Below are 9,788 nucleotides of genomic sequence, written 5' to 3' on the forward strand. Positions count from 1 at the left end.
ATCAAAATCATTGAATTTATAATCACAACAGATTATAAATTCATTTGTCTTGTGCTTCTTCATATTTGTTACATTAAGGTATTTCTCTAGCTACAATCGTAAATGTTAGAAAATTAATCGCGTACAATCCATAATACAAAAACAAGAATATGCTTAATGCGATGTAATCACGTGATATTCGAGCGGCCAATCAGAATTGTTGACAAGTTACGTCATCGTTTCGTGGTAAATTCGAATGTATTATTTATCAGTATACTTACAGCGCTTCTTTCTATATTTTAACAAATACAAAAAATTTAATATTAATAAAAAATAAATATTAAAAAAAATAAATATTGAAAAACAATATAAATACAAAAATATTATAATATAAAAAGAAATACTAAAAATTTTATGCATTCTGTAATTTGATTAATTATTTTATTACTTATATTAATATTATTATTATTAATATTATTAATTAATATTATTATTATTAATAATTATTTAGTTATATTAGTCTCTGTAATAATTACAACGTTTTAATTAAAAAATAAAATTTTAAAAGCATTGAGTAGTGTGAACGATTGTAAAAAAAATTGTTTCATTATATTTAAACTGAACAAATTTAGAAAAGAATAATGCATTAGATTATAGAAAATAATTTCTTTTGTTATTAAAAATTATCCTTTTTCGAGATAATATTATTTAAACTATTTAAACTATATTGTTTAAACTAAATGTAATATGAAATAATACCTTTGATAACAAAAATGTCTTGATTTGCACAGACTTCACATCATATAACGCAAATCGCTCTTCGTCTTTCGAAAAATATTTAATCAGACTATTTTTTGTTTTTCGGTAATAATTTTTACAGCCTTTTGTTTTACATTTCATGTTAATCTACTGTTTTTTAGCTAATATATTTGATTTTATTATTAATCTGTCAAATATAATAATTTTATTAACAAATGTGCTCGCAGTCGTAATTTGCCATATTGCATAACGTAACTTGTTGTTAGTCATGTTTACTCCCTCTATTTTATATCTACGCAATAGGTTATCATCGGACGAGTATACCCTTTGTATCATGATATAACTTACGAATATGCCTCCGCACGAGAAATTTTTGAGACGAATGTACACACGCACACACACACACACACACACACACACACACACACACACACACACACACACACACGCGCGCGCGCGCGCGCGCGCGCGCATAAATGTCATTTCTGTATGTACGAACATTAGTTCACATTGAAGACAGTTGAAATATGACAACAGCATGTCTCGTCTCGCCACTCGGCCTACAAGAAGGAAAATTCCATCAAATTACAAATTCAATTACTTTAATTCAGAAACGGCATCGTCAGGCTTCCCTATTTTTTTAATAAGATTTCTATAATATTTTCATATTTATTTACATATTTATTTTTTTTTAAATCTATCGATTTTCGTCGCAAAGTATTAAAATGTTGCTTCGGCAAGACTTGGTATAGGAGTTTACGTAAAAGCCGAAACTTTGGAAGTGAATATTTTCATTTCGGTACCGCTAGGGTCTTTGAAATTTTAATTATATATAGATAAAATTATTTTAAACGTAATATCCAAATTTCGTGATTATTGAAGTAACACTTGTCCTTAGATTTTTTTCTATAAGGACTACATTCAAATTTCGACAGACAATCATCTTTGTGCACATTGCTTTCACATGTATCGACATTCAACCAATGTCGCTATACGCTAGTGGACCTGAGTATATATCAATCCCGGTTACAATATAACCTTCACGCGAAAAAAAAATCAAGAAATTTAAATGAGTGGTAACAAGTATAAAAAAATTTTTGACAAGTGGATTTATTTTACCAATTACATAAATTACAAACTCTCTAAATTTGAATCAGTGAATAGTCACTAATTATCCAGTGGTATACTTTTATTGACAATCAGTGAAGTTCAACAAAAAAAGGAAAAATGTTTGAGCATTAGATAACTGATATAAATATAAATAATAAATATTGATATTTACGTTAATTTCAACCTTCCAATATTCATTGAATTTAAGCACTAACTAAAACAAGATTAGTTAGGTCACCAAATAAAGAGTTAGGAATCTCATATTTAATTTCACTGATTAGTGGCATACTTGGCACTGATATCAGTAATTATCTACTGATTCAAATTTAGAGAGAAGGTTTTAAGTCCGTAATCAATGTAATACTTGGCTAATTTAATAATTTCAGAGGGAATTGTTGTATTCTAAACACAGTTAAATGATTCAAACGACAGAAAATCTTTACACGATTAGATTTATTTTAGCCCCATCACAAAAATAAAGTAGTTTTATAAAACTTGATACGAAACTTGAGATGAAATATCCTTTGTCATTTTTTAACCTTAAGATTTAAAGTTGGTCGAATTTGGATACATTAAACTGATTAAAGACCGTTTACATAGCTTTTTTAAAACGAATTAATAATCTGTTTTAGAAGAAGTTTAGATTTACTAAAATGATTTTAATAATATCAGTATTTAGGATATCTAACACCGATTTTAACTAAAACGGTTTTTACTAAAACGATTTTATCAATGCATGTAAATACTATATACACTGTTAGAAATGTAACCACGAGTTTCGTTTACATGTAACTGTAGCTCGTGGTTATGAACGAAATTAAAAGTAATATAATTTAACTGAAAATTAAGTTAGTAACTTACAGTAGTAACTTAAATGAAATGAATGATTTATGAAATTTAATGTACTTTTAATAAAATTTTATGAAAAGTACGTTAAATTTCATAAATTTTAATGAAAAATACATTAAATTTTATGTACACAAATATACTTTTTAGTTATAAATATATTAAATTTAATGTAATGTCATGAAATTAAATTCAAATTGTGTAACTTAAAAGTTAATTAAATATAAGAACATTTCTAACAGTGTAGTCTATGAATACGAGCATAAAACTCTTATATTAAGCAAATATACCTGAGGTGATAGCTGTACAAGCAAAAGTAAATGAACTTTTTAACTTTTTTTCGATTTTCTCATGAAATCTAGTACAGCTGAGGTCCTGTTTGTGTGTACTTTTCTGTAATAATAATTTTATTTTATAATCCGTAAATCCAATTCGGAGATTTTTTTATTGAGTGGAAATGATGGTAAAGTAGGACGACTTTAACATCCCCTTAAACTGTAAGTCTCCTTGAATGTTGACAAACTCTAAAGAGTAATAATGCAACTATTATCAAGTGCAAAAACATAAGTAAGCCTCTGCCTCCGAAGAGGGTCTAAAGCTAAAATTGATACGCATGATACTGTGACCCCTATATGGGGTCGGAAAACTAAAATAAATTTACCAACACCAAGACCCACTGAGTTGCGTTCCAAAATTCAACTCTATCAACTTAAGTATCATTTTATCCTTGTTGGTCATCAAATGTTGAATAAAGATATTCAGAATTGACAGATTTAAGTTTTGGAACACATCCCTGAGTGGCGAGTTACTCAGCGTCCCGACTCCTCGATTTTGTATTCTCCAAATCGGTCGCTCGTGACTTTCCCGAATCTTCTCTCGCGAAATATTTATTACTTTTGTCATTATTATTTGTCACTATTATCTTTGTCGTTATGATTCTAACAATTACAAATTTTTCGGTTTAGCGATCATTTAAATATATTTACGAATTTTAAAATAATTACATTTTAGAGCCATCGTTTAATTATAATTTAATATATAATTGTAAATGCGTTATATATTTGTCTTATTTCTCTTTATATGTGTAAGTGATATGAAGAAACGATAAAAAAAACTGCTTTTAAAAGTTCCATCATTAATCTTATGACGAGTGAAATATATGTATCGAGAATCCATGTGTACGTTTCCAACAAGATTGTCGCGCGTTTGGCGGACAAAGTCTGACATTAAAATGGCATCTTACAAATTTTGGCAGAAAAATGGCATCTTACAAATTGATACAGAATTTCTCGATCAAGCGTATGTCTTTTCTGTTGAATAATATCGAAATGTTTAAAACGTTTCTAACAATATTTTGATACATAACATCATTCGGAGGCTCACGGAGATCATCGGTTTATGTTCTCGTGAGTACCAAAAACTAATTAAAATATGTTTTGTTACAACGTTAAAATAAAGAAAAATTATTAATAGATCTTGATTCGAAATCATTTGTAGAGAGAAAAAAGAAACAATAATAAAAAAGAAACAACTGAACGTAATGTAAAGATGGAATCACGCGATGCTTTTGAACAATTTCTTGAATGGTAGTATGCATACAACCATGCCTACTCTGATGTATGCTAGAATTCGTTCATACATGAGTGCTGCATATAAATGATTTTTATATTTATTATGAATTACTTCATAGCTTATTTCCTTGCATGCATTAATCAAAAGAAATAATTGTTAATTTCATAGTTATTTATCAAACGTTCATAGTTATTTATCAGACTGTATGCATCAAAGTAAGTATGTATGCTTATCATTTAAGAAATCGAGCATCGTGTGATTTCATCATAATATTTGTTGTATGAATAACCTTCGCGTTTACTACGTTCTCCGCGGCTGTATTTGCTTCTTTCTCAGCGCTTTCTGACTAATAATGGATTAAAAATGATTAAAATTTTTAGTATTCAAATTTTTGTGATCTTAGTTGTTCGGGTTGTCTCCCCCTCCCCCTATTGAATACATCAAAATTTTTAAATCATTTCTAACAATATTTTGATACCTAATATTATTCGGAGACTTACGGAGACCAGTTTACGTTCTCAGTTCGAATTCCGACACGGTAACAGCAATACCTTTCTGTCACTTACATATTTTAATATTTCGTGTAATGTATTAAACAGTTTATATCATTTTATAAATTAGCTATCGCCATTTTCTACACTAAAAAATACTCAAAGTGGAAAGGAATTAAATCTGAAGATTGCGCGATTTGAGTTAAGCATAATCAAGTCAAGAAGAATAAAAACCTAATTAGACGAATTACTTCATTAATTAGATGAATAACTTCACATATAATACAATGTAAAAATTTAGTTAAAGTATATGATTGACCGCTTTGAAATATGGTTATATTAATATTAGATATTCAACTCATACCACAAGGATTATTTAACTGCGTATAATTATACTGCGTATAATAATAAATCTGCATCATCATACATGGAGATCAAATCAATAGAGAAAGGTATATTGAACTAATTATTTACGTAATTCAATGATAGGCCGGTACAATCATAAGCATATTTACAAAGTTGAGACTAAATCATTATTAGTAGTAAATGAACATGAATATAAAGTAAAAGTAACAGAACTTAAAAGTAATAGGAACTGAATAAATTATTGAAAGCGAAGATGGTCAAATAGTGCAAAACCATTAGCGTCGAGTGACTCCGTGCTCGATCCGTGGACTCGCAATTTGATTCCGTCCGCACCTTGTATATACATGTGTAATTTTTCCTGCATTTGTATCCATGGTTAAGAGGCATGATTGCCCCAAATATTCTAGGGAGTGTGTCATCTGTTTCGATTGGTATGTTTCAGCGTTCACTTCATTATTCTCATGTCGCTGCTTGCAGCAAAATCTTAGTTTATGTGATCACAGCCTGCAATCCTGTGAGGGGTTTTTTAAAAGTTTTCCCCTATTGTTCCACTATGGATCCTGAATGTTCCTACGATCCAATATTACTCCTGTTCATTAGATAAAATAATCTTATTCGTAGATTATGCAGGTTAAAGGACCTTACCCAGGTACTGCAATTCTTTGTCCCATCTTTAAAAAAAAATTAAAAATATAATAATAATAAATTTGGCTAATAGGAAATTAGCGCTGTAATACGTGCGCGATTAATTTCGATTGTTATTGAATTGTATCTATCATATTTAATTAGTAATTAAGTAATTAAGTTGTAAACATGTTTTGGTTAACTTTGTAGTCATTCTCAGTATATATAGAATGTGATAAAGAGATGTATAAGATTAGATTATACGGTACTTGTATGTTTTTTATTATTTTAGTATTCGCAATGTTTCCATGTGAGGTAGTCAATCTTTATTTCTTGGATAAAACGCAACTAGTTGGTTAGGATGGTGCAACCGTGATCAAGCGCGCGCCTTCAATTGATTTACAAAGTTTATTAATAAATTTTACATATATTTATTAGAAATAATGGTATTATCTCATCTCTATCAAACCACTGCCGATACACATCAATGATATAAATAATCAGTCTATTAATAATTAAAAAAGCTTCGCAATAAATTATTGTTTATATTAGAGTATCGAAGTAGACTATTATTTCGTCTAAACTTTCTTTAAACTGTGAAACGTTAAAGTCTTTCCGAAAATCGTTGCTGAATGTCATGTGTCATCAACATTGTTCATGTAATTGAGAAAAAAAAGCATCTTTAAGATTAAACTATTAACCATTTTCGTGCACTTTGCCACATCATGGCGACAAACATTTTTTTCAGGATATTAATCAATCGATCTATATGATAGAAAATTTCAATGATTAATTAAATTACAAAGTAACGAGATCAAATAAATTGAATGAATTGCCCTATTAGAAATTATTAAATCTATTTCACTCGAAGACAAAGAAGAGATTATCTCAAAATTATTACTCAACAATTTATTGAGTTCTCGTTACTTTATAGAATAGTCCAGTCAAATGTTAAAATCAGTCTGTTCTGCTATAAATTTATTTCTTCGTGTTCATAAAGTATTTTTATTGACAATTATGTTCATTTACTACCAATAATAATTTAATCAACTTTATAAATATTTTATAAAAATTAATTCAATGTTTATTTAACACAAAAAAGATATTAAAGGAATGTTAAAATATTTCTTGACGCAACCTGACAGTTAGTTCGCAATATTTAATTCTGAGATTGAGTTGGTTTTACCTCATTTGAGTTGAATTTCGTGATCTTTTTTTTACAGTTTATTAAGAGTAATCATTCGAAAGATAAGAAGAGATCCACCAAAATGAATTCTGAATTGAGTTGATTTTTAAAAAATTTATAACAATGGAAGCCAACATAACAAAGTCTTCGTGATCGAGAAAAAAAAAGATTGAAAGATTGAAAGAAATTCTAAAAAAGCAGAGAAGATAAATTAAAGATTATAAGCTAAAAACAATTGCGATGAATTAGTTTTTATTAGTCCATTTCAAAATTATTAATTTTCTGTTTAAGACACTAGAATATAGATATATATTCTCTCTTTGAATTTTTTTATTTGCGTCACTCGATTGATTGACCAACCTGAACAAATTTCAGCTCGTTCAATTAGGAAAAGATTGATCATTGTAACGAACTTCCGCACTCTGTTTAGGAGGCAGAGATCACGTGATTAGTTGGATGTACACTCGACGTCATTTTTGTTTTTTTATATGAAATTAAGTAATTCGTTTGGAAAGTCTAAATTTAAATCGTACTAGGCATTTGTGATTTTGAACTAAGTATTTGTAACCACTTAAGAATAATAAAGGATTAAATTATTAAAAGATATACACTAAGTTTAATAGTAAATTTAATAGTAAATTCAATAATTAATTAATTGAAAATAATTTTGGCTATTTTTTTTTATTCAATTGTTACGATGTAAGAATATTTGCATGCGATATATTCGATCCGAGAGTAACTAATTCAGGCATGAAGCTAAAACGACGTCAGTGTATTCATTCAACGATCAGATAGCCTATTCAAACGGGAATTTGCCTAAATCAGAAGTTATATATATGATGTAATTACAAACTTTTCGGTCTTTAAGCAAACAGCACCATTCCTCTCTACTCTTCCTCTCTCCACCGTGATTTTATCCTATCTGTATGATTGAGAGAAATTAAAATAATAAATCTATAGGTTTTAATTTAGATACAAATTATCCAATTTGTTTAAGAGATTGATTTATATTTGTTTAATAAGATATTCTTATAATTGCAAAAATTTTATTTTTGCAACATTTCTCCTTTCTGAGTTATGTATTTTTTGAAAGAGAAATCATATTAAACATTAACTTAATAATTGAAATAAAATTTCGAGGACTGGCGACTGCGTTCTCTTAAATGACCGTGTATGTAAATATAAGAGATTATACTGAGAATTTTTACTATGCGACGTTTTGTATGTAGGTACGTTAGATGTAAATACATAATGATAAACAAAATCTATGATACGATTGGGAGCAAAAATGCTGTCCAGTTTTGATATAGTGAGGATTGAACTAGCAATTTTTTCTTTTTATCCAATTTTTTACCTTCTCTCTGATCAATTAGAGAAGATTAGACATGCAAATTGTAGATTTGATATCGTAGATTTAATATGAATAGATCGAGCATGGTTTCGCTGAACTGCTATCAACGAATAATTGGATGTGATACAAGAAGTAATACACGGACGCTTTATCTCTTCACACAGAAAAATACAACCTAAATACAAGTAATAGTTATTTGTTTCAAGTGTTTTAAAAATTCATATAAATTTATTATAAATTTATCAACAAGTATTAAATTATATATTTAAAATATTCTGAATTTTAATAAATTTATAATACTTCAATCAAGATTATTAAATTAAAACAAATCCACTTTGCTTATTATATAAAATCATTTCAATTTTTGAATGTTATGAATTTGATCAATTTTATAATATTCTTAAAAAAAAAATTAAGTTTTGTTTTGAGTACTTAATAATGAGTTTTTCTAAAATTTGTAATAGATATATTTTAAGATACCTACTTGCTATCCTATAGTCTTTGTTAAAGATAATTAGTAAAGGTGTAAGGTAGATTAAATAATCAATTTTTTTTTAAATAAAATATTTTTCTGTGTGATGCGCACATGCACAAATTGTTTATTTATCTTATACATCGTTATTGATAATAGATAGAATATAAATAGTATTATATTATAAAAGAATGTCGCGGAAACGTACAGTATGATTGCGTGCAAACCAGCGATAGTATATTTTTTCATAGATGTTTATTACTTCACCCATCCCACCATTCGTTGGCGTCGTATTCTTCTGTAGGAAGCCAGTGCTATTAGCGCTATAATCTTGCATTTAAGATTACCTTAAGTAGTATTATTTCTTGCTTAAATTGCAGTAGAAAGAATTACGAGAAACAATTTTTTTTTCAATTAAAATTAAATAACAGTTATATAATAGTATATAATTGAAAGTATATAATTGAGCAAAAAATATCGGTCAGAAATCTAAATTTAATGGACTTATTAGTTAATATAGATTAACTTTAATCTTAGTTAGAATCAGAAAAAATAAAGAGTTACTTGAACCGAGATTAAATTTAATCTCACATTGATGGAATCGGACTTTAGTTAGATCTAAATGTTTGAAGACTGAAGAAACTGTTAAATAAGATTGCAGCCAACGAAATGAACGTATAGCTTTCCGTTATTACGTTCTTAAATATGAAATCAGACTGTGAATATCGTTCTACGTCTATTTGTATTATGCATTTACATCTATGATGTAAACGCAAAGTTCTACGAATTTTGAATCGGACAGCAATACAAAGTTCCACGAATTCTGAATCAGACAGCATTGTTGCTCTTAACTATGCAACTATACGATTTCGCGCTGTTAAGTTGTCCGATATTTGGTAGATATATATATACACATATGTGTGTGTGTGTGTGTGTGTGTGTGTGTGTGTGTGTGTGTGTGTGTGTGTGTCGTGTGTGTGTGTGTGTGTGTGTGTGTGTGTGTGTGTGTGTGTGTGTGTGTGTAGTGTGTGT

Source organism: Atta cephalotes (assembly GCF_000143395.1).
Source record: "Atta cephalotes unplaced genomic scaffold scaffold00037, whole genome shotgun sequence".
Classification (NCBI taxonomy): domain Eukaryota; kingdom Metazoa; phylum Arthropoda; class Insecta; order Hymenoptera; family Formicidae; genus Atta; species Atta cephalotes.